General features: G+C 33.5%; 1 protein-coding gene across 1 annotated transcript in view; it reads right to left on the bottom strand.

Moving 5' to 3' along the window:
* The window catches only part of LOC145284065 (uncharacterized), a 154,756-nt gene extending 137,065 nt beyond the window's left edge, over nt 1-17,691 (bottom strand). Inside the window, exon 1 of the mRNA XM_080133139.1 lies at nt 17,576-17,691. The gene's annotated coding sequence lies outside the window, so the exon portion shown is untranslated. The remainder of the gene's footprint in view (nt 1-17,575) is intronic.
* Nucleotides 17,692-26,602: the final 8,911 nt, after the last annotated feature.

Genomic DNA, 26,602 nt, shown 5'->3' with positions numbered 1-26,602 from the left:
ACCTACTGTCACTCTGTCTCCTCTCTAAATAAACATTTAAAATATGTGCGTTGTCAACTACAAGGAACATTTAATAATATATGTACAGGCTGTCAGGTAAATAATATGTACCCCCTCAAAAACGGATATCATAACAAAGGAACTCAAGTTGTATATATATATATATATATATATATATATATATATATATATATATATATATATATATATATATATATATATACAAGTTGTATATATACATTTATTTTTTTCATAAGATTTCGTTTCGGTTTTGATTCAAGCTAATGCACCCAAATAATATGGATATATTTTTTCATTTTTGAAATCACAACTGTATAATATATAAAGATCGTTAGAACAAACTGTACAAGAATTTATACGAAGTCTACAAGAATTAAAATATCATATTTACGACCGGGCTACACCGGACGTCCCTTCTAGCTTAGATAGATACTTCTGCAGTTTTAACAAAAGAGCTACATAATATCAGAGTGTCTCCGTTTAAGCCGAATATCTACAGAATGCCAACATCAATATATTACATATGAATAAGTCCCCTGTGGAATTTCCACAAGTCCCGCTAGTATATAAAGAACGGTTTAGAATATATATTATTTTTCCGTTTTACATAAGGCTCAACTTTCATGTTCTACTACTAGATCTAGACCAGGATGTTATCATTTTCACTTAACCTTGATATAATAGTTATACTGCTGAGCGTTTGGCAAAGAAGAAAACATGTATCACATTTTAAATCTTAAGCAAGACTGAGGATTGAACCGTTAACTATTACCATAAACAAAATGCTAAAAGTCAATGCGAACTTTTAATATTAAATGAATCCAGAAACAGTCGTTTTGCGGTTAGCCTTCCTCCTCCCCCAAACAAATCTGAACTAAATACAACATCAATAGGAGAAAAAGTTAGAATACGTTTTTTCCCGAGCAATAGACGTTCACCTTTCAAAGCCCCGCTGCCTGCGACTTTTTATCTTTGCAAAACATTCTGAACCAAAGACTTCTGACAGTTGTTTTTGAATGGCTTTTATATACCTACACTTGTCAAACGGCACTATTTCACCTAAGTATCATGTTCACATTAGTTTACATAGTTTTTTTTTTTATATATACCGCCATTCCTCGTATTCAGTTCACCATCAAAACCTGCAACCTTCAAACGCGTTGTCCCGTTATAAATAAACCCTGATCTTTGCTTCGTCGATTCCCAATACGGCTGTTTTGCTCTGATCGACATTTTCAACTTTGTTCTGAATTTCTGTCAAATTGATAGAACGCCAAAGGCGGAGGAAGACTATTCATCTCAATTCGTCCATAAATACCGAAATACTTTTCTTTTTTTTACTGTAATGTTAATAATCTCTCTCTTTCTCTCTCTCTCTCTCTCTTTCTCTCTCTCTCTCTCTCTCTCTCTATATATATATATATATATATATATATAAATTATTTCATGTGTCGACGTAAAATCTTTATGTAGAGATATAATATATTGTGTTGATTTTCAGTATTTACTTCAATAGTGTTCAATACATGAGTAGAGTAATGCAGATAATTATGCAAACAGAAGACAATTAAGCTACACAGAATCTTTAACGTTTCATCGTTTCATCCCCGTAAGGGATCGTCAGATTAAAAGGTATTTTAAATCAGTTTATTTGTGGGCGTGTATTAAAATAACCACTGTATATTTTTCTTCCGTTCTTTCTTTCTTTCTTCTATATATTAAATACTTACATTTTCTAAGTCCCAGTATTTTAATTGTTTTAATATTAATTCTTATTCTTTGTCAAATGCTTTGAAAAAATTTGAATTCTCTCTTGAAAGCATATTTATATTTTCAAATTGTTTTAGTAGTAACATATCTCTCTCTCTCTCTTCATATATATATATATATATATATATATATATATATATATATATATATATATATATATATATATATATAGTAAGTTAAAAAATATATATGGCGATTAAGCTACACTGAATATTCCGCGTTTCATCCACTCTAAGACTTTTCAGGCTTATGCGCGAATTTTGTGGTTGTGAGTCGTTTTTATATACGCACCTTCTATTGAGATTTTAGTTAGCCAATCGGCTTTCTAGTATCCGCCGCGCCCTTCCTATCAGCCAATGAACATGCACTTATCGGACAAAGGCCTATTTGACCTCTGGTTGACCTGTTCCTTTGTGTGTGCTCTATTTAGCCTGGATATCTAGTTTCTTGATCTGTTTTAAATCTAGGTTAGGTTTTTTTATGTTAGTTTATATATAAATATATATGTACATACATATATGCACATATATATACAAATATATACATACATATATGTCTGATCGTTTATGTATATTCATGTTTATTTAATTTATTTATTTGTTTATCTTCTAAAAACATATACATACATACATACATACATACACACGCACCCCCCTATATATATATATATATATATATATATATATATATATATATATATATATATATATATATATATGCCGAACATTTCTAGCGTTGACAAAAATTCAGTTTAATTTTTTTCCAGCATATTTTAAATGATAAATAAAGAAAATTAACATTTTTATTTTTACTATTTTATTTAAATAAATATTAGATTAATAATACTAAATTTTAAAATTGATAATAATTTATAAGTCATGGATAGGTGACAAACGCAGACATTCACAGGAACACGCGAATTCGTAATATAATTAACTCATATATAGATATGGATATATGTATTGCTGTGAGGTAACTATTTTCGGTGCTGTCTATAACTGGGCATAAAAATATTTTACAAGAAAAATCGGAAAAAAAACTTTATAATGCACGTACTTGTCACTGCATGAAGATATCATATTCCAAAAATCACGTAAATCGATCAAATCGTTTTTTTATTTAAGAAAATCAAATATTATGACACATTCTAGCGAAGAATTGCTTCACACCATCTTGTTTGCGACTGATACGTTACTAACGACACCTGTTTGCGATTGTCGGAAATATAGGATCAACAAGGGCAGACAATCGACTTGGAAACAAAAATGGCAAAACCCTTTTATTTTCTTAAATGTCGAAAACAAAGAATGCCTTACAAAATCCCTAAAAATCGTAAAATTTGATTTTCTTAAAAAAAAAAATACTTGATTGATTTATCTTGTATATTTTCATCTGAGTTTTTCATGTTCGCTTATTAAAGTCTGTTTACAAACGAACCCCCCATGTTTTTTCGACATTCTCTTTATTAAAAGAAGTCAATCTATTTATTTATTTATTAAATAAGTTAATTTATTATATTGTATTATAAAAAAGTGCTTATTTTAGAAAAAAATAAAGGGTTTTGCTATTTTTGTCGATTGTCTGCCCTTCTTGATCCTATATTCCCAACAATCGCAAACAGGTGTCGTTAGTAACGTATCAGTCGCAAGCAAGATGGCGTGAAGCAATTCTTCGCTAGAATGTGTCATAATATTTGATTTTCATAAATAAAAAAACTAGATCGATTTACGTGATTTTTGGAATATGACACCTTCGTGCAGTTACAAGTACGTACATTATAAAGTTTTTTTTTTTCAGATTTTTCTTGTAAAATATTTTTTTAGGCCCAATTATAGACAAGCACCCTATTTTCTTATTAAACATACAAGTTACAACTTGCGAGTTACTTCTCTTACATTATTCGAGGTTTCGTATTACACAGCTTTTAAAATGTAAATTGAATGTACAGCAATTTCCCTAACTGGGATGCTTATTCTTTTGGAATAAACCCTAGCAAAATACATTATTTTCTTGTAAAGAAGAAAGACGAAGACGAATACATTATTTTCTTGGAAGAAGAAAGACGAAGATGAATTGGAAAGCCGTAATCAGATATAACTTATTATATAGCTCCGGATCTATTGTATCAATATACGTACTTATACCGTTTCGAAATGTATGGCCCTGTCATCCTGAGTTGGAATTTATGTTGAACTACTTATATAGAATGAATCGTTCGCAATAAATAATGTGATGGAAAGTAAAATGACCCAAAAGTAGCTGATATGTCGAAAAACAAATCAAATCTTCCAAGCAAGAACAACTGTGAAAGGATTAGAGGCGAGTGTGTAAAATAATGTTTAAAACGGTGTATTTTTTTTATTACATAAGATTAAAATAAGCATTCTAGAGTATTAACGAATACGAATAGTAATTAACGGACTAGAATAACGATTACGTTGCAGGACATGGCGTCATGTATGTGGCAAAAAGTTGCATTGATTCTGCCTTATCGGTGTACGACCTCAACGTGAACAGACGCCTTTTTCAAGCGCCATCAACCCTACGAGAACAGACGAGAGAATCGAAGCTCATCTAGACGTGTCATACTGAAAACTTCCGAAAAAGCTTAAAGAATATAATGAAGTCATTTGTTGTTGTTTTTCTTTTAAGTTTCCATATGTATTATAAAAGAATGACAAAGACGCTGTAAAAAGTAAATTCTTACAAAAAACAAACAAAAAACAAAAACAAGCAACGACAAAACAACAAACGTATTATTTGGGTTCATCGGACCACTGTTCTCATCTTAAGTGTGATCTTCACGACGTTTCGGTCGATGTAACCTCCTGCCTTCTTCAGGTGTATCTTGTCGAACTCGGGAATGTTTCTGTCGAACTCGGGAATTCGGGCGGAATTTCGAGCGGAACCCTTTATTTACTTCACGGGGGTAACGTGCTCTTGTTCCATCAGCCATGGCTGGATAGAGGTCCTAAGTAATTTGAACTTACATTTCAGTCCCTCACACTAAGGATTGAACCTTCAACCTTCAGGAGGATATCACTTTTTACAAATGATTTTTCAAAGTACTCTAATCACTGCGCGACGGATCCTTGCGGACGTCAAAACGTCAAAACAACCAACTTACGATGAGTGAACAAAACAAACGCAACCCTATGCTACGTATTTTCTGCAGCTTATATTTACATTAAAACTCCTTTAAACACTGCTCTTCTTTTCTTTTCGGTTTAGTTTTGCTATTGGATCAACACTGATTAAGTAAAAAGCCACTCGAGGATAAGGATTAATGAGACGGTATGATTGCCAGTGCAAAGATGAGTAACATTGATCAATGGTTACTTACCATTGTGGCGTTTACAATAAAAATTTGTTGAATTTCGATTGGAAGACATAATATGCAGGGAAGCAACCCACCGGCAATGTGTTCCCAAGGTGATATAAGCCTTTTCAAAGAAACTCTGTTCGTGAGAATTTCGCCTGATGATAGGAAGAAGGGAAATGCTCTTTTTCATTCTGGTAGCAATACAAATCTGACTGTGAATATCTGTGAATGTGTTGCAATGATAAACCAATGATTGGAGCTCAGTCGAGCACATTTCAGTGGAATTAACGTTAGAGTAGAGAAAAAGGGCGTACGAACGTCTCTTTTTTGAGAGAGAAATGTAAAAAGGAGAAAAGATCACCTCTCAAACTAGACTTCGTAGTCGGATTTATAATCTATCAATATAGGAATGAGTGTTTTGTGCAACGCACATACAAATGTGACAGCAGTATTCTCACCACTTCCGATTTGTTGACAATATTGGCCTGTTGTCATTCTTGAGAAACAATGCTATAACACAGCGGTATATTCCCTCTTGCCGCAGTAAAAAAAAAAAAAAATAAATAAATAAAATGACACATTTCCACACTGCCATTTTCTAAAAGGCGAACTCGATTTCCCGTTTGACAGCCTTCTCGTGTCGGTTATCAACATCACTATCATCATCGGCACCCCTTTTTTATTTAACGACGTTTTACTGACTGACGTGTAGCCGGAGAAGACGCACGTTTTTTTTTCTTCTTCTGATTCTTCTTTAGCATCTGGCGAGCCAACATTATCTTCATAGATCAAGCTGATAGTTTTCACCGAATTGATTCGACTCTGTTCACGCCTTTTTTCTTTTTACTGGATTTATTTTATTTATACTGACAACCGGTATTTTTGTTTCCTTGTCAGATCAGCTGTCGATTCAACTCTCCTATTAAGGAGGCGTGAAACGCTCTTATCACGTGATCACACATACACAGGCACATACAGATCCACGCATGCGTATGTTTATGCATAAAGTCCGATTTTTTTTTCAATTGTTCTGTTAGTCAAGACTCAAAGAAAGGAAGTTCAAATCGATATAATTTTGATACTTCCTCTCATCCAAAATTAATGAATTTCTTCGCGGAAGTCTCCATTCTTTTGATAAGTTTCCGGGACTAACTTTCACCCTAGAACTGCAAAGGAAGACATACATAAAATCTGTTGCTAAGTTTATTGGGAAAATGCTCCGATTATTCTAGCGCTACAGCAACTACTGACTCCTTATTTAATCATCTACCTGTATAAGAGCAACATTCGCCAAAAGATGAAGTACTGCTATCAATCGAAGTCGCGTAGCGAGGAGGATGATATCGACGTATAAACTGAGTCATGTTGTATAGCCATGTATTAACTCGACGTCTAGGCATATGCTATAAAGCGGGGTATCACAGGAGGATATATTACAGTTCATATTTACATAAAAGTATCATATTTTATGAGAAGAAGAATATACATGCTTCATAGCTTTTCTTTATCCAGGAGTTCTTTTGAATTCACTGCTCGGCTCTGTGATGAGACATGCAACGACCAACAACAACACTTCACATTTTTAAAATATAAATTTATTTCAACTGTCTCAGTGATCTTCACAATAAGTCTGCATTACGTGTCTACATGCCCGTTCCTTCCAACTCGGCTTCCCGGCTTTGAAGCACGTCTGCTCACTTTCTTGACCCAAACTCACTCTTCAATCTAATCTTCTTGACCTCCTTACCTGTCATCATCAATAGCACGTGTCTCCTAACGCGTGACCTTTGTCACGTACGCAACTGTTGAAGGTCATTTTGTTTATTTTTAACTTAGCTAATTTCTGTAAACATCTTCAGTTAAAACCCATTTTTACATTCCAGACCAATTCTATTCTCTAAACAATAAATAACTTCTAATATAAACTATTTTAAAAATATCACCGGACAAATAGATAAATAGATAGATAGACAGATAGATGTATCGATAATAACTATTTTAATTTTTAATCGTGTTATTATCAAATATTATCACATTGAGACACTTTTCTTGTTTTAACAAAGTACAGAATCTCTTATCATATCTACAATCTCTTTTAAACAGAAGACATGCTGCTAGCATCTACTTTATTATTATAGTTATAGTGACTGCTCGACTGAGCTCTAACTACTATCCCCTCTCCCTGTAAATCATTCACAGAAATAAACACGTATTACTACAACCACAGCAAACGGGTATACTTTTCTTTCTCTGTACCGAAAGCCAAAAGGAACTTTCACTAACACAATTTCTTTTAAGAACATCTCGTTTGTGGAACAAGATATCACGAGCCTGCTTCCCAACCGACTACATTATTGTTGTCTTCAAGTTTAATGTAAACAAATACTTATCGAGCTGTCCTCTTGGTAAATAAAGACTTCTCAAGTCATCTTTAGCACATTCCGTCTACTGTTTTCAATATTTCCGTGACAGGCCAACATCCAACCAGCAATCATTTTAACTGTTATCATCGATCGAATCTTTATAAGCGGTATTCCACCAGTAAAAAGAAAAGAAAAAAAAGAAGGAAAACTTGTTCTCTGAATTTTTTTAATGTTAAAATTCTGGGGAACCTTTTCAGGTTATTTAATGCAGAATCCAGTGATTTGGAAGCACAATTTTTTAATAGAGTATATTTGCTTTTTTTTTTTTTTTTTTTTAAGTCGGTTTCTATTTAACCCATAGTTGGGACCCTAACAGGTACTGCAACTCCGGGTCAGAGTGGATCTGGGAGCAATGGCAATTAAAGTGGCTCCACACACCCCCAAAGCCGCCTACAAGCTGGGACCTCACCATCGGATATAGTTTAAGGTCATATCTAGGACCCCTGAGATTGTCGTTACCATCGGCGGCGGTTACATGGAAAAATAATTAAGTAAATAACTATAACTGTTAATTTATTTATTTGCGGACTGTTATCCCCATCTTCATAGTTGTTGTTTCACGACGTCTCAACCAACTATTCCTCTAGCCTTCGTCAGGTGGCAACCGAGACGGGATAGGAATGCCGAGTCTCTACATGTATCATCATTACCTAATTACTGCCTTCCATAGTTGTCGTATGAACACGTTTTGGGCAACTAATCCTCTGGCCGGCGTTGGGTAGAATTAGAAACCGTCATCTTCAGACAATGCTTACCTGGAACCGTAAATATTCAATGTCTTTAGTCACTATGCCACGGATCCCGAAGAACGATCAAGGTTGCATTTTTTGGTCTTAGAAATCCAAATGTTTCCTTCTTATACTCGGCCGCCATCGTCGATTCCATGGAATCCTTTGAGATGAGTAATTCGTATATTTAAATATTTATTTATTTACGGACTGTTATCCTCATCTTTATTAGTTGTTGTTTCACGACCTTTCGGCCAACTATTCCTCTAGCCTTCGTCAGATAGTTAAACGCGACAGGATAGAAATGGTGAGTCTCTTAACTGTATCCTCAGTAATTACTACCTTCCATGATTGTTGTCGTCTCACCACGTCGCGGTTAACCATCTTACGAAGGCCAGAGGAATAGTTGGCCGAAACATCATGAAACAATAACCATGAAGATGGGGATAACAGTTCTCAAATAAATATGCAAATTACACATCTCAAAGGATTCCAATAATGATAAAAAGAACTCTGGTTGTTGCTAAATAAACTGTCAGATACATGCATGTAAAACTTTTGTTTTAATTGTCCAGTTTTGTTCCCTTTTTTTCAAGTGTCGGATTTTGTTGCAACACCCAGTATTCTATATATATAAAAGCGAAAATGTATGTATGTATGTATGTTTGTGTGTCTGCTGAAAACGTTTGACCGACGGAACAAAAATTCACAAACTTGGTATCATATTAAAGCCCCACCCTCCGGACGACAAATATCGAAAAATTAGCCCCAAAAGACCATCAGGAGTGCGTCAACTGATCGATTTTCTGCAGGGGGGGGAGTAAAAAGTGACATTTTAATGTTAAACATTACATATTTTTAAATCGATTTATAACTGCTCCCAAAATTACGGGCGCCAACTCTTCTACATAAAGTATACACGGGGCCGTTTATTTTGGATCAACTTGTATTTAAAACCCGCTGAGTCATGTCACGTGATCTTGACGTCAGCAAGCTCTAATGACAGCCTGAATTAAAAAAAAATATGTTGTTATCGGTAAAAAAAAATTAACCATCACACAAGCTAAACTATGAACTTCTACGCTATGACAACATTACCAAAGTTATTAGCACATTAAAAATAGTTAGATACGATAGTTAAACGAAAAATAAGAAGCCAAAAATGTGAAGTAAAAAAATACGCTTACAAAAAATATTAACGATCGAAGTTTTTACAAAAAAAACCCAAATCAGACGCCATTTTCTTTTTTAGTAACATTCTTTAGAGTAAGGAAGACGAAGTGAGAGAGAGAGATACACAAACGACAACAGAGAGAGAGAGAGAGAGAGAGAGAGAGAGACAGACAGACAGACAGACAGACAGACAGACAGATAGAGAGAGATGTCTAGACAAGAAACGAAATACGTAATTTAATAAACGCTAATGTGAAGTAAAAAAAAAAAAAAAAAAATAAAATACTGCTCCGTCATCTCGTAACGCTCCCGCGATGACCTCATTTAGTGGCTATCTGTCAATCAAACCTCTTTCACTCACTTTATAAGCCTTATTTTAATACTGTAATTAATTCCTCTTACTCTTGGCCTACACCGTTTAGTGGTTGGAGTTTGTTTCACCTCCGCGTCAAGGCTCCCGGGTTCAATCCAGCCTCACGACCAAAACTATTTTTTTTTCTTTTACATCTTTAGATACGCAACGTTTCTTTATTTTTTTTTACTTCGCTTATTCTTTAGTTTACTCCCCCCTATACACACAGCATTTTTTTTCGCTGTTTTTTTTTTTTTTTTGGTTTTGGTTTTTCCGAATTTTTAAACATCGTTTCAGGGTTATTACTTATCCCCCCATACACACACCTACAAACACCCGGGCAACGCCGGGTATCCCCACCCCCGCTAGTACAGTATAAAATTGAAATAAACAAACTGCGAAGCTATCAGAAGTAAACTAAAATATTCTGACAGAAAACATTCCATCAGTGTTGCATAATTCTATCCTTTACTTACTTTCTGATATTTCCTTTACACATGCGCGTGTGTATTGCATCAGTATTTTATTGGCATTTACAATCAACAAAGCAGTGTCAGTCTAAAAGTGCTGACTACTTAAACTGTACGTCCGTCTGCTTTCAAAATCTGTCCTTATCATCACGTGGCGAACCACTGTGTTTGAGGATGCCATATTGCAATTACTCTTATGTTTTTTTTCTATGTGTTTGTCCCCTATATACTCAATGTCATTTTTTTCTACGAGAAATAAGCTAACCGCACTTATAATGCAAATAATATTGAGAACTCTTACTTAAGTATTTATAAGCGCTGAGGCGATTAATTAGAATCGGAATCGGGAATCGGAAAAACCGGAACTTTTAGAGGTATCGAAATCAAAATCGAAATCAGAAACAAATTGTATCTATTTTCCGATGCCAAATACGATTCTGTTAATTGCATTTTTTTAATGTGATTTTGCTTGAAACTGGCCGTAATCATAAAATAATCAATATTTATTGATTTTAATCTACCAGTAAAACTACAATTTATAGATCATCTCCTAAAAGCGTGGTTTTATGTTTGAGAAAATATCTGCAGAAGTAAACTAAAAATGAAAAATACTAACCACACACACACACACACACACACACACACACACACACACACACATATATATGTAGTTGTTATATATACATATATATATATATATATATATATATTTAAAGATTTATAGAGAATTGGAATCGAAATCGGTAATTGTATCGGAATCGAAAATTTAGTACGAAATCGATAATTGTACTGGAATCGGGAAAAATATTGGAATTATCCCATCACTAGTATTTATGTGTTTGGTGTACTAGTCATGTTACGTTCGTTCCACTTTTGCTAAGGTGGTTATATTTTCAGTCAAGTTTGTTGGTTTATCACCTTTTGTTTGTATGCAGTCTAACGTCCACATCGCGTGACCAATTGTCATCAAACTAGGTTAAAACATTCGCCATGATCTAACTTAGATATCCCAAAAGTAAGTCAATGCTAAGTCAAAGATCAGAGTTGATGGCAAAAAAAAAAAAAAAAAAACAACAACAAAAAACAAAAAAACAAACGAAAGTCACGCGGTTCTGATAATCGTAGGAACTTTCTACCCGGTTCGTATTGTAAGAAATAAAATCTTAAATCCTATATGACAGTGATCCTGGCCACTGTTTTTGAAAATTCAGTTATGGTTAACGTTATACGGAACTTCAACTTCTAAATTTTATGTATGGATAATCATAACTCCGAAATTTTTTTAGCCTTATTAGATAAATATTTTTGAGTTATCAATGCTTTCATGACAATGATTCGCGAATACTAAGAAAGATAAGGAAGATGAGGTAGATGAAGAGGGAGAAAAGGAGAAATGCTCGTGGGACGGTGAGGAGGAGAAAAGAACAATTATAATTAAGAAGGAGGAAGATGAGGAGAAGAAAGGACGAAGAAGATGATAAGAATGGTACAAAATATAAACATTATGTACAATACCTCATATAAAAATTTTCAGAAATGTTTATGTCGATTTAATTATATATATATACGACATTCAGAATAGCTCCTCGCAGGAGCTGGTTTAAAAATCACCCGGGAGAGTTAAACAGCCCTATTTCTGCTGTTAACTCTTTATATTGCAAGTGAGACTTATCCAATTTTTATATTGTTCACGTTTCGGATTTTCATTTCCAGCCATTACCAAAGAACGGAAAGGAAACCTTTTCTTTATAGCTATGTTAGGATTCTTCTTACGGTAGACGCAAATCCTATCTTCTGTTCTTTTTATTTCGTTTCGTTGATCAAGGCAGTCAGCGAAATAGTGAATTCTTCGGGGTCATATAAGGTTTCACTGAAACGAAGACTTTATTCTGTTCTGCTTTGTCGGTCATTAATTCTTCCATCTTTGCTGAAAGAATTCCGCGCTTTTCATCCTTTCTCTCCTTTCAGATGTATTTTTGTTTGTTTTTCAGCTTTATTTATTTCTTGTTCGTTTTTTTTGTTTTATTTTTCTGTATTATTTTTCTGTACAATATTTTATTTGTTTTTTCTTTCCTTTTTATTCATGTTTTCTGTTTTTTTTCTTCCTTCCGTTTTTTCTTTCATTTTTTTGTTTTTTTTTGTTTCATTTTTCTGTATTATTTTTCTGTACAATATTTTATTTGTTTTTTCTTTCCTTTTTATTCATGTTTTCTGTTTTTTTTTCTTCCTTCCGTTTTTTCTTTCATTTTTTTTGGTTTACTAGTGATACAAAAGTTTTACTTGTGCCCCTTCGTCTCTACTCCACATCCTATCCGTGGATTCTATTTTTCTTCTTCCTCTTTTACGGTCTTTCTCTTTTCTCTCGCGTTCATTATTTTCCTTCTGATTTTAATTTATCTTTTTTCCTTTTCTTTTCTTATTTCATTTTCTCCCATTATACAGTTCTTATTTTTCATTTCGCCCTTTCTTCTGTATTTCTTCTTGTAATATTTCGATTTTATAAATTTCCTTATTTATCCTTTTAAAATGTTATTTTTTTCTTTCCTTTTGTTTTAAATATGGATTTCTATTTCAAGTTTTAGTATTTCTGTTTCTCGTTCAGTTTTTAAGTCTTTATTTTTCATTTCCTTTCATTAGACCTTGCTTGCTTCGTTCGCCTTTTTTTTCTTCTTTTTCTTTTTTTTATTTTTCGCCTCCATTTTCTTATTACTTTTCTCATCTTCCTGACCCCTTTCTTTACTTGTGTTCCTTGTCCTCGCCTTCACATCCTCCCGTATCCTCTGTTTTTTCTTCTTCTTCTTTGTATTACTAGCAGTTCAGCCCAGCTTTGTTCGGGCCCTATGTACGGTTAATAACTTCATGTATATATATATATATATATATATATATATATATATATATATATATATATATTAAAAAGTTTGACTCATGTCCAGGTAACCTACATCAAAAACTTCAAGTGTTTAGACCCCAAATAGGCGGAGGAATTTGTTAGAGTCTGCAAAGGTCAACTCTGTAAACTTCTTGACTTCTTAGCAGCCAAATTTTCACCCAAAAACTCATTAAAAAGCTTGCTGCGTGTCTGAATAACTCTTTATGTAAATTGTCAAATGTTTAGATCCAAAATTTGCTGAATAGTTTGATAAAGACCGCAAAGGTAAAAATGTTTTAAACTTTGACCCCTTGGTAGCCAAATCTTCGGCCAAAAACAGATTAAAAAGTTTGCCCTATGTCTGAATACACTTTATGTAAACTTTCAAATGTTTAGACCAAAAATTAGCTGAGAGGTCAAATTTTCTTTAACTTTGACCCCAAATTTAACCTCTTAACATTTATTGTTTTGGGCTCGAAAGAAGTTAAAAAGTTTGAGCCATGTTCAAGTAACCTACATCTAAAATTTCAAGTGTTTAGACTCATAATTGGCGGGGATGTTTGGTACAGTTTTCTAAGGTCAAATCGTTGAGCTTTGACTCCTTGACAGCCAAATTTATGGCCGAAAACCGATTAAAAATTTTTTCCTAAATCTCAATACCCCTTACGTCAAATCTCGAGTCTGTAGATTGAAAATTGATTGAGTAATTAGGTAGGGAAATGTACACACACAGACAGACAAGCACACAAACACTTTCACTTTTTTATATATATAGAGTACTAGCATTTCAACCCGGCGTTCTCCGGATGAGTGGTAGAAGGAAAGCAGGCTCGAACCCGTGAAGGAGGAAAAGAACGGGGAAAAACGTGATGTCTTTGCTGTTACGACCATCGCAAAACCCGAAGTGACGTAGGTTTAAATTAAGGCTAGACAATCGAAAAGAAGGGATGACTTTCGAAAATATCGGCGAAAAAAGCGACCACTCCCTGTAGAAAAGTGCCCAGTTGAGGGTGAAAAAATAAATGTTTTTAGCCAATTTTTTGGTATTTATCATCTGAAGGGTTGAGCTCAAAAACGATACTAATCTTTTGAAAATCCGTCGCCTCTGTCGAAAGTTTTAGGCAGACATGCAAACATACATATATACATTTATATATTGGTAGCTCAAAGTTTGGACCCAAACCGATTAAAAAGCTTGCCCTATCTCTGAATACCCTTTATGTAAAATTTCAAATGTTTAGACCAGAAATTGTCTGAGTAATTTGGTAGAGACCGCAGAGATCAATATTTTTTTAAACTTTGACCCCTATTATGACCCTTTAACATTTATTGTTTTGGGCTCGAATCAAGTTATTAAGTTAGATCCATTTCCCAGGAACGTATATCTAAAATTTCAAGTGTTTATACCCAAAATTGTCGAAGGAGTTTGGTAGAGTTTTCAAAAGTATAATCCCTGAACTCTGACCCCTTAACAGCCAAAGTTTTGGTCGAAAATGGATTACAAAGATTTTCCCAAACCTCAGTACCCTGTATATAAAATTTCGAATCTGTAGACTGAAAATTGACAGGTATTGCACAGACAGACACTTTCACTTTATAGATAAATAGATAATAATAATAATAATAATAATAATAATAATAATAATAATAATAATAATATCCGCTTTCTCAATTTCTTCTTCCTCTCCCTATCACCTCCGCCGTCGTTCATCCTTTTTCTAAAACACCATTTCCTCATTTTCATTATTTTCGCTTTTATCTTTTCTTCTTCTCTACTTATTAAACGGCGTAAATAATTTCCACAATTCTAAAGCGCATCTGTTTTCTCCTTTCCTCTCAACATATAGCTACCTCTGCCTTTTTGGCCCGGTCAATAAAGACTAATTTTCCTCGCCTAACCAAACCAATTTTCAGACAAATACACATAAATTTGTTTAGCTATTTCGATGAACGTACGGGCAACTGAATGGTAGAGTTAATGTACCTATTCCACCTGATTGAATAATAAGCGGAAATTGTTGGAGACATGATGAGGTACTTTATTAAAGACTAGAACCTCACACAATGACAGAGATGTAAAAGGGAATCCAATGTCCATTCTTCACGGATCGAAAGAAAATGTCTGTTACTATAATATAAAAAAAACACACACACACACACACGAAGCATGCGTAAAAGGGAAACGTTAAAATAAATAATAAGAAATAAAGTAGGTAACAATGGATTTCGTCTAAGAGAAACGTTTTACTTTGTAATGAGAGACGTTTTTACTTAAACCAGTCAGACTCCTGTGGCAGAATCTGTTCAAATTTTGAAAGAGCGAGAACGGTCTGTTTTAGAAGAATAACAGAATAAAGTTATAGTGTACTAGCTGTACAAACTCAGCGTTGCCCGGGAATCATTTTACTTTTATTTTTGTATCGTTTATTTTTCTTTTTAAATCGCATAAATATTTTCAACTTTTTAAAACTCACAGATTTATAAATAATAGGACTCTACGTTATTCAAACGACATTTATTAAAGCAAGTTTAATAGGCAAGAGAATCACTTTAATCCGTCTTGTAAAGTGAACGATTACTTTGACTAGTCTACAATGCAGACTATATAGTATACTCACGAACGTTGATCGAGAAACTCAAATAGTAATTTCTGAAATAACGTACTGGATAAATTCCCAAAAGCAGCCTTTCATGCTTTTTAATTCAAGACTAGCAGGACGTCCGGCATTGCCCGGTCGTAAAATACGCTTAAATATGATATTTTGATTCATGAAGAATTCGTATTTATTATTATACTAGCAGGGAGACCCGATGTTGCCCGGGATTGAATGATGATCAACGAATATATCTTACTCCTATATTTTTATTGTCATCGAAATCAGTGAAATCGCCCTGGAGGAAGCTTAACATGCCTCCATGCAGTAACTTAGTCCAAACTATATGTTATTCTACATTGCATTCAAGATAACCTACAGTTTCTTTTATAAAATTATTTTATATAAACTTCTTAACGAAAAAAAAAACATTAAGAAATTTACGTGCAAGGTTTGAACCTACAGACCACGCCATGCAAAAAAACAAAAAAACAAAAACAAACAAAAAATACCCCCCCCAAAAAAAAACACGTACATTTTCAAGTCTTACAAAATTATTCGCATGTAATGAAAAAAAAAGAAGAAATTTATGTACTGAGTTAGAACTTACAGATCACGTCATGCAAAAAACAACAACAAAAAAAACAACAGAAAAAACACGCTATTAACTTACCCACAGTAGAATTTTCACGGCCCGTTGTTCTATCATTGATGCTAAACGACGACATGAAAAAATGGCTTTACCGATGATAGATAAATTAAAATAACTGTTTCGATTATTGATTATCGGTAATTATCGGGGGGTATTCTGAAACAAAACTTAACTAAGATCACTTCCAGACTTATACACTAATGTTCTGTAAATTTTAAAGAAAATACGTTCAGCCGTTTCGGAGTCTATAAGGAACAAACACACACAGACAAAGTTGCATTTATATAATTGTAGGGATTATATTGTACTCTATATATAGAAATGATTTAAAAGTAAAAAAAAAAAAAAATGACTCGTGCGCAACCACCGAGAATCGAAACCTAAGCGTTTAGTTTACGATTTACTTTTCCCTTTGATGTTAATGACTGCACTGAAGACGTGTTTCAGCATGAACTAATAGCTATTACGTTAGGCATGCATATTCGTAATGCTGTCGTTTTACCTTCACCTGGCAAATTCCATTTTTTAATTTTTACACTTTTGCACCGATTTTCCCCGGCTAAAACCCATATATAAAGTTTTGCATGGGTTCGAATACCCTGTATATAAAGTTTCATGTGTGCAAAAAAACACTGACGAAGGAGTTTAGTAGGAATAATTTTTTAAATAAAGATATATACGCATATAAAAATAGTTATAGAAAGAGGTTTGTGTTTACTATAAACTTTTACGTAAATATTACGCAAGTATAAATCATGTAGAATATCTGCATGAATATCATTACACTTAATAGTTAAGTAAAGATGATTATCCTATGAGAAAACTGAAAAAAAACTATAGGGAACAAATTAAAATGAATGTTGAAAAGAATATGAAAATTAGCTAGATCTTTTGCAGAATAATGCAATTCCACGAACCATATATAACAAAATTGTATTTTCTTTTTAAATAAATAGGAAAAAGGAGTTATAATATGAATATCAATACACACACAAAAACAGCAACAAATTTATAGGAGTATAGATAATTTATAAAAACAAATAAAAAGTTAAGTTTATCTGTTTAGCAGTAATATTTATAGCCGAATTACGATGTTATGTAGTTTCTACTCAATGCTATGTTGTATATTGTTCAATTAATTTACACAAGGCAATGAATATGTATTTGACGCTATCCTTTGACGAGGTCATTTACTTACCTAAATGGAACTTCAACTCTTTAACTAGGTACTGCTGTTGACCTATTCTCATAATGAACAAGTAGACTTAAAACCCCACTTTTCTGAAGTCACTGCAAAAGCTTAGGTAACATCTGGAGTTAATTTCAATTTTCAAATTTTTCTTACGTCATGTGATTAATATAACCAATCAGCTGTCGTCTCTTCATATAAGGTTTGATTTAACCTGTTGCCAGCTCGAATAAACAGCTTTACCTGGATAACTATCTGAACTCTTCAATCTTCAATTCAGTAGGGCTTTATTCAGACGACACCCGGTACTCGTACTGGGCTGGTCACTGAAGTGTGGTGTCTGCACAGATGCTGCACTCAAATTAATTGTCCTTAGTCAATGGAGGGGGGACACCCTTCTATTTCAATTTTAGTTTGGCAGAATCCTCTTTTGAGGGGAGCTGGTTATCTCCCAAATTAAACCGACCTTGTGTCACATTTTGTTTCGTGGGAAACAAATAAATAACCAGTAGTGCTTTACTCTGAAATGATTTGAGCCCAAAACAATAAATGATAAAGGGTCATAATAGGGGTAAAAGTTTAAAAAAAAAATGATCTCTGCGGTCTCTACTAAATTACTCAGACAATTTCTGGTCTAAACATTTAAAATTTTACATAAAGGGTATTCAGAGATAGGGCAAGCTTTTTAAGCGGTTTGGGTCGAAAATTTGAACTACAAATATATAAATGTATGTATTATGCTTGCATGTCTGCCTAAAACTTTCGACAAAGGCGACGGATTTTCAAAAGATCAGTATCGTTTTGAAGCTCGACAAATACCGAAAAAATTGGCTAAAAACATTAATTTCTTCATCCTCAACTGGCCAATTTTTTACACGGAAGAGTTGCTTTTTTTCGCCGATATTTTCGAAAGTCATCTCTTTTCGATTATCTAGCCTTAATATAAACCTACGCCACATCCGGTTTGGCGGTGGTCATAACAGCAAAGACGTCACGTTTTTTCACGTTCTTTTTCTACTTCGCGGTACAGGTTCGAGCCTGCATTCCTACTACCACTTTTTTTCTCAACACACACCTCCAAACACCCGGGCAACGCCGGGCACCCATGCTAGTATTGAAATAAGAATGTATTAATTTTGTAGTTGTGTCTTGTGTACGTTTGACTTTTTTTCTGAACACACAAACAAAAACCTACCTTTTATAGTTGACTAGCCTGGGTGCCCGGCGTTGCTAGATGTGTGTGTGTGTGTGTGTGTAAGAGTGTTATTTGAGCAAAAAACAAAAAAAATAGGAGTAGTAGGTAGGCTCGAGCCGTAACGCGCAGGAGGCAAAGGAAGTGGATAAAAGCAAATAATCTTATCGATGCGCTCACCGCGATTGTGACGTCACGGGCGCTCGAGATAACATTAATGCGAGGTTTGTATGACTTGCAAAAATGTTTACGAAAAAGGTGATCCCTCCTTGTAAAAAACGGCCCAGTTAGGAGTGAAAAAATGAATGTTTTTGACCAAATTTTGGATTTTTGTAGTCCGAGAGTCCGAGCTTAAAAACGATACCGATTTTGTCACGTTCTGACGCGTCTGTCAGAAGTTTTTGCGAGACATACAAACAGACACACATACACACATTTTGCATTTTATGTATTAGACTAGCCTTGTGCCCAGTATTGTCCGGGTGTTTGGAAGTGTGTGTTGAACAACAGCAAAAAAAAAAAAAAAAAAAAAAAGCGGTAGTATGCAGGCAGGCTCGGACCCGTACCGCGAAGGAGGAAAAATACGTGACGTCTTCGCCGTTGCGTCCATCGCCAAACTGGAAGTGGCGGAGGTTTAAATTAAGGCTAGTCAATCGATAAGAGGGGGATTACTTTCGAAAATATCGGCGAAAAAAAGCAACCCTCTCTGTAGAAAGTGTCCAGTTGACGGTGAAGGAATTAATATCTTTGGCCAATTTTTCGATATTTGTCGTCCGAAGGGCCGAGCTTCAAAACGATACCGATCTCGTGAGAATCCGTCACCTCTGTTGATAGTTTTAGTCAGACATACATGCATACATGCATGCATACATATATACATTTAAACAGACAGGTGAGATTTATATAATAGATAAACATGAATTGGAAGTGAAATTAAGAAGAAAAAAACGTACAAAACAATCTTCTTTACGACTACATTTTGAAAGCAAAACATTTGTCCATATTATTACGTTTCTATTGATTTCCCCCAATGGTATAATTTATTTTTAATCTTAGAAATGGCGTCTGCATGCTGGTGACATTCGATTATGGACGGATTGACGACGTCGCATGTAATCATAAAATACGATTTTTTTCTGATGCAAGTGCAGTTCAACATTTGCCTTCCATAGAGGTTTAGTTTTATTATCCAAGTTCATAAGAAACAGATATAAAAGAAAAAGCATCTGTCTGAAGAAATACACAATAGTTTTGCCGATTCACATACATTCGTTAATAAATAATAATAAAATAATAATATTAATCCAACACGTATATTTTATTCTGTCTATTTAATAGAAATTATTTGAAATACTCTGTATTTAATACTTCACAAGAAATCCGAAATAAGTTGTATATGGTCAGATATATAATAACACAAACGCAATTTTAACTATTAAACTTGTTTATTCGCCATATTGGATTCGCTAAGAGAATTAATTTATTAATGAACTTACTACTAAATACTTATTGTCCATCAAAAAGTTATTGTTATTTAGGTTATAAATTGTGACCGTTTCTTTATATTATTGATATAAATTTGAAATATTTAGCTATTATTTATTTATATATTATGAAATCAAAGAATGTTCGGCACTTTTTTTATTTTCTTATGTTGGTCCATTGATGTTATTGTTCATGTATTTGGGCGGCTTGGATCTGCAGTTGTAGAGCGAATGTGGACACATTCTGAGGGTTCATTGCTATATTTTCATGGTAATGGTGGTCGAATCATCTTAACTTACCTCTTGAGCTGATAGTTTCAATGTGACCCTTCTCTCAATTTATTGCGTACTATTATTCTCATCTTTCGTAGTTGTTGTTTTACTACGTTTCGGCCAACTATTCTTCTGGCCTCCGTCAGGTGGTAACCGCGATGGGATAGGAACTTCGAATCTCCTAACTGCATTCTCAGCAATCACCGCCATCTCAAGTTGTTGTCATCTCACCACGTTCTTGGCCATGTAAGCTTTTACAGTAACCTCTCTAGTATTCTTCACTGAATAAATTAATAAATTATACTCATCTCAATAATGAATTCTAATAAAATGATACATTGACTCTTCTCTGTTATCTATATATTTCCTGCAAGTATCATCTGATGCACTTTAACAGCTTCCCGTCGTGAATTTCAACGATTTAGATTGTATATCACTGTCGCTGGTTGCAATATGTCATTTTCCTGAAGTATAGACAATTAGCTGCATATAATTAGTCTGAGAAAATCTTGAGCATTTTAATTGAATTACCATTGTTGCTGCTTAATTTTAACATTCATTGTCCAATTATATTGTCTTCGGTGTATTTGTATTCAACAAGTTTGATAATATTGTTCTTATTATCTTATGCTTATTCGCTGCAGGATTCCTATCGATGATGGCAAATAACTAGTAATTGGAGTTTCTATTAAGCATAACAACCATTTATTAGTGTATCCTTGATTACTTTGCATTTTTTTCTTCATCAATTTGTGAATCGAGTTTACTAGTTACTTTCCCAGAAGTTCAATGACTGTTCCATTTGAAACGATGCATATTTTTTGCAAGCCTGAAAAACTATCGATACCTTGGAACTTATCTGGGTATTTATATCTCAAATATTCTATGATTTGCAATCATTTCTTTCATCATCGATTGTTACGCGACAGTTGGTTTCTATCGACCTTATTTTTTTTTTACACGGTGGTCACCACTTATCAAGGCCCGTATGCATGTTCTTAGATCAAATATTGTTTGGCTAAATCGTGATGAGACGACAATAACTATGGATGCCACTAATTGCTAAGAACGCAGTTAGGAGATTCAGAGTTCCTATCCCGTCGCGGTTACCATCCGACGAAAGCCGGAGGAATAGTTGGCCGAAACGTCATGAAACAACAACTAATAAAGATGAGGATAATAGTCCGCAATAAATAAATGAATGTTTTACTAACTTTCGTTTTGTTTTCATTTGTCATTATTGAACACTCTTTTTGACTATTTGGTCCCGTGTTCAATAAAATGTATTTTTTTTTATGTTTGCTCAAATTATTAATAATAAATTGAGACGACTTAAAATAAACCCTGAACACTGTATGTTTGTTTGCATTTCTACAGTCCAACATTGGAAATAAAGTATTTGATGAAGGTATTTCCAAAGGATAAAAGTGCTTCACGTATATGCGTGTTTGAACTCAATATAGTGACACGTTGTGATTGGTTTTCTCGCTGGTGTTATTATAATGCATGTTATGCCTTGCTAACCTATGAAATTATTTGCATTTCGTCAGATTGGTAATAAAAGAACACAGCATAAAATAGATTAGTTACTCGCCATATTACATTCGTTAACCTTTTTAATATGACAGTTCAATGGCTAATAGCACTTGGTTAGTACTTGAGTAGATCACTAATTATTATTACAATATATATATATATATATATATATATATTTATATATATAATATTAAGCTGAATGTTTGTGTGTGTATGTGTGTGTGTGTGTCTGGTCACGAATAGGCTTCTATATGATTAACTATTTAAAAAAAAACTGATTGCATATAATGATAGAAGATGTATCGAGACACAGGCATGGGTATGTTTGATCTGGCAGAACGGTGGTTAATTAAAATTCTGGGGTCTGCATTCGCGCCTTGCCCCCAAAGTATGGAATAACAAATTTTTAAATTAAAAAAAAAACGTTTATAAGTGTTTTTGATATAGATGTACATGAGAATACTTTGATAAGTATGTTTTAACTTAAATAGGGATGGTGTAATAAAATTGTGGGGTCTGCGTTCGCGCCTGGCCTCCATAGAATGGAAATAGGCACACACTTTAATAAATATTTTTCGTAACTATCTGCGTAAGTATACTTTGATAATTATATTTCAGTTTAAAGAAATATGGTACAATAAAATTATTGGGTGTTCGTTCGCACCTCACCTCCATAGAATGAAAATATGTCACAAAGTTTAACTAGTTTTTTTTTAATATAGATCCACAGAATATTGTGATATGTGTTTCAGTGTGAACAGGTATGGTATAATAAATTATGGGGTTTATCTATTTTATTTTTACTTTCATCATATTTTGCTTTGGTTTTGATACTCCCAAATTCGAAACTATCTCTTTACAACCCTTCCTTTTCATAACCTATCATACTTTCAGAAATCAGAGTCCATTTTCTGTAGGCTGCTTTTGAACCCAGTCTACGACGGGTACTTTTGCTAGTATATATATATATATAGAAAGAGAAAAAATTAAAACTGCAAGTTGAACTTTACAATCAAAATTTATTGTTCGACTAAATACTCCAACAAAACAATTTACAAAGTCCTTATTCAGCGGAGTTTCAAAGAATGCTATTCTTTTCATCAGAGGAAAGAAAGAAATCAGTAGATATAATAAGCTCTACTCTATTGTGTATTGAGATTTTTTATTCGGTTGGGATTAAATTATCTATATATAAATACTGGTATTTATATTAAATTGAAGTTTACCATTGCGTATATTAGGTAAACACTACATCCTTTTGATTTCACTATATATATATTACAAGAAAACACCCAGATCAATTAAGAACATTTACAGATCTATCAAAAAATTTAACACACGCCATAACTTTAAATTGAATAACAAACTTGCGAAATTGATAAAAAACAGCAAATGGAAAACTTTGGGACGTCCAGACCTTATTCTAAACCTTACTTCTAAACCACTCTCGGACATTGAAACTGAAGCTCTCAGTTTCGGTCTTAAATTCGCTACCGGCAAGCATTCGAAAATCACTACTAACACAACCCTAAAAAATTATAGACAAGAGGACTCTGATTTTACTAAAGGCTTCATACAAGGGATAATAGCTTTAACAACTACCCAACCTCAAGAATTAGCACTACCAAAAAGATACATTGATGCCTTAAAACTTTTAACAAAAAATAAAGACATTATTATTTCACAAGCCGATAAAGGAGGGGGTATAGTTATAATAGATAAAGACCTATATCTAAAGAAAATGCACACACTATTGGCAGACGGAGATATATACACTCCGATAGATTTAAAATCAATAGAAAAAGATTTCGATACTTTTAATAAATCCGTAAAGAAACTTATCGGAAATGATAAAAAATGGATAAATAACATAGAATACCACCCCACTATTCCTATATTATACGGCCTCCCAAAAATACATAAAGAGAACGTCCCTATGAGACCTATAATATCAAACATTGGAAGCGTCACCCATAAATTAGCACGAGCTATTGCCCAAATTTTAACTCCACTAATGGGCACCATCAGCACTTCACATATCAAAAACTCTGGTGACCTCCTAAATAGAATAAAAAATATGGACATGCAAAATAAAACCATGCATAGTTTAGACATAATTTCCCTGTACACCAATATTCCAATCAAAAAATGCCTTAATCTACTCCACAAGCACTTAATCAAAATTAAAGCCGACCTACCTTTTTCCTCAGATACACTAATACAAATTATAAAACTCATCACTGATAGAACCTACTTTCAATTTAATAATTCTTACTATAGACAGAAATTTGGACTCCCTATGGGTAACCCCCTTAGTGGTGTACTAGCCTGCTTATTCTTAGAATTCTTAGAAACCAACTCTTTTAAACACAGACTTCCTAAAAACTCCACATATTTTAGATATATAGATGACATTCTTATTTTTCTCCCTAAAAACACACAAATAGAACAAATTAGAAATAAATTAAATTCAGTGGAACCATCTATAAATTTTACACATGAATCCGAACAAGACCACTCCCTAGCTTTTCTAGACATATTCCTCATCAGATCAGAAACTGATCTGAGTTTCAAAGTACATAGAAAGACCACACACAAAAACGACTATATTCATTACTACTCACACCACAATGATAAAATAAAGACGTGCATGATTATAGGTTTTTTCTTACGTGCCTTTAGAATATGCAGTCCCCAATATCTTAATGATGAATTTCAATATATTACGAATGTTTTAAGAAAACTACAATATCCATCCTATTTCATTTCTTACGCAAAGAAAAAAGCTACGAAAATACACTATAACATAAACACACAGAAAAATAAAACAGATACCTCACTATTAAACAGACATCTTTTCATTCCCACCCACACCAAAAACACAAAAATCTACGACACTCTTAATAGACTTGGTTTTCACCTGATACAAACAACCTCCTCAACCATAAAACAGACATTAAAAACTACCAAGCACTCTCCCAAAACCCTCACATCCGATGCCGGTATATATTCCATCCCATGTAACAACTGTCAACAAGCGTACATAGGTGAAACACAACGAAAATTGAAATTAAGACTTAACGAGCACAGAAGAGATATGAGGAATGGTAACGCCCTAAATGCACTCTTTTGCCATTGTGCAGAACACGATCACTCATTTAATTTAGATCAAGCGAAAATTATTAAATACGTGATAGATAGAGCTAAAAGAAGACTTTTAGAATCAGCACTAATTTTGAATACTAATACTATTACGCAAAGAAAAGGCTTCTACCATTTAACCCCTAGCATAGGGAAAATAATAATCAAAGAGCAAGGTATCAGGGTGGATCCTGGCTAGCCGTTTTTCTTTGAATGTTTCAGGAAAATGAGTAGTTTCGCAGAAGAGAAAAAAAAAAAAAATGTACCTATTTATTTTAAATGCATTTTAAAATTGTATATATAGACATCAAACAACCTTCCCATACGCACACATATTCGTCCTTTCCCGACATGGGTTGGATTTTAAAAAACTGTCTTTTTTCGCACGATCTATGACTTTTTCTTTTATCACATTTTTATTTCAATTATCCTGAAGATGTCATCTGAGACAAGGACGAAACGTTGATTTTTTAATAATTTCATTCGGTTTTTTCTATTTTTTCTTTAAACATATATATATATATATATATATATATATATATATATATATATGAATAAAAAGGAAAAACCTAAAAGAGTAAAAACAAAATTAAATCAACGTTTCGTCCCCATTTCAAGGGACATCTTCAGGATTTCTAGGCGAAGATGTACAGGAAGACGATCATATCACATGCGAAAGAGGAGAAGTTTAGTTCTCTTTCTGTTCTGGAGAGCTAGCTCTCCAGAACAGAAAGAGAACTAAACTTCTCCTCTTTCGCATGTGATATGATCGTCTTCCTGTACATCTTCGCCTAGAAATCCTGAAGATGTCCCTTGAAATGGGGACGAAACGTTGATTTAATTTTGTTTTTACTCTTTTAGGTTTTTCCTTTTTATTCACATAACGTCTAAAGCATCATTTATATCTTGCTTTATTTTATTCATATATATATATATATATATATATATATATATATATATATTAAGTAATGTGATTGATAATTTAAAATTTGAAAAATCAATTTTCAACTAAATTAAAAATCGGTTTCATAAGAAGGAACAACAACAAAATCAATTATCTGTACGACCGTTTCGGAAAACAATGCTTTTTATTGTGGTAAACATCCAGTTACGAACAATAATTACATATAGTTTTTTAATAAGCAAGGTCTCCTCGTCAGCAAATTTTGAAGGGTTTTTATTAAATTTGAAAGACACCATATCGCAGCGAATGGAGGAATATGTGTTTTCTAGGGACCAGAGAATTGGAACATAACCGCCTTCTTCATCGGGACGCCCTTCGTGCAAATTTGTTAGGCAAATCACCAGAAAAATCCATCAAAAAATGAATATGTATACCACTGTGGTTTCAAAGCAGGGTTATCTGTTCATTCGGGAAGGCATCTTTGACCGACGAGCATATGCATTCAC

Source organism: Euprymna scolopes, chromosome 8 (genome assembly GCF_053919585.1).
Source record: "Euprymna scolopes isolate OS-2025 chromosome 8, ASM5391958v1, whole genome shotgun sequence".
NCBI lineage: Eukaryota > Metazoa > Mollusca > Cephalopoda > Sepiida > Sepiolidae > Euprymna > Euprymna scolopes.
The sequence above is the reverse complement of the archived record's forward strand: the minus strand, read 5'-3'. Positions and strand labels throughout refer to the sequence as shown.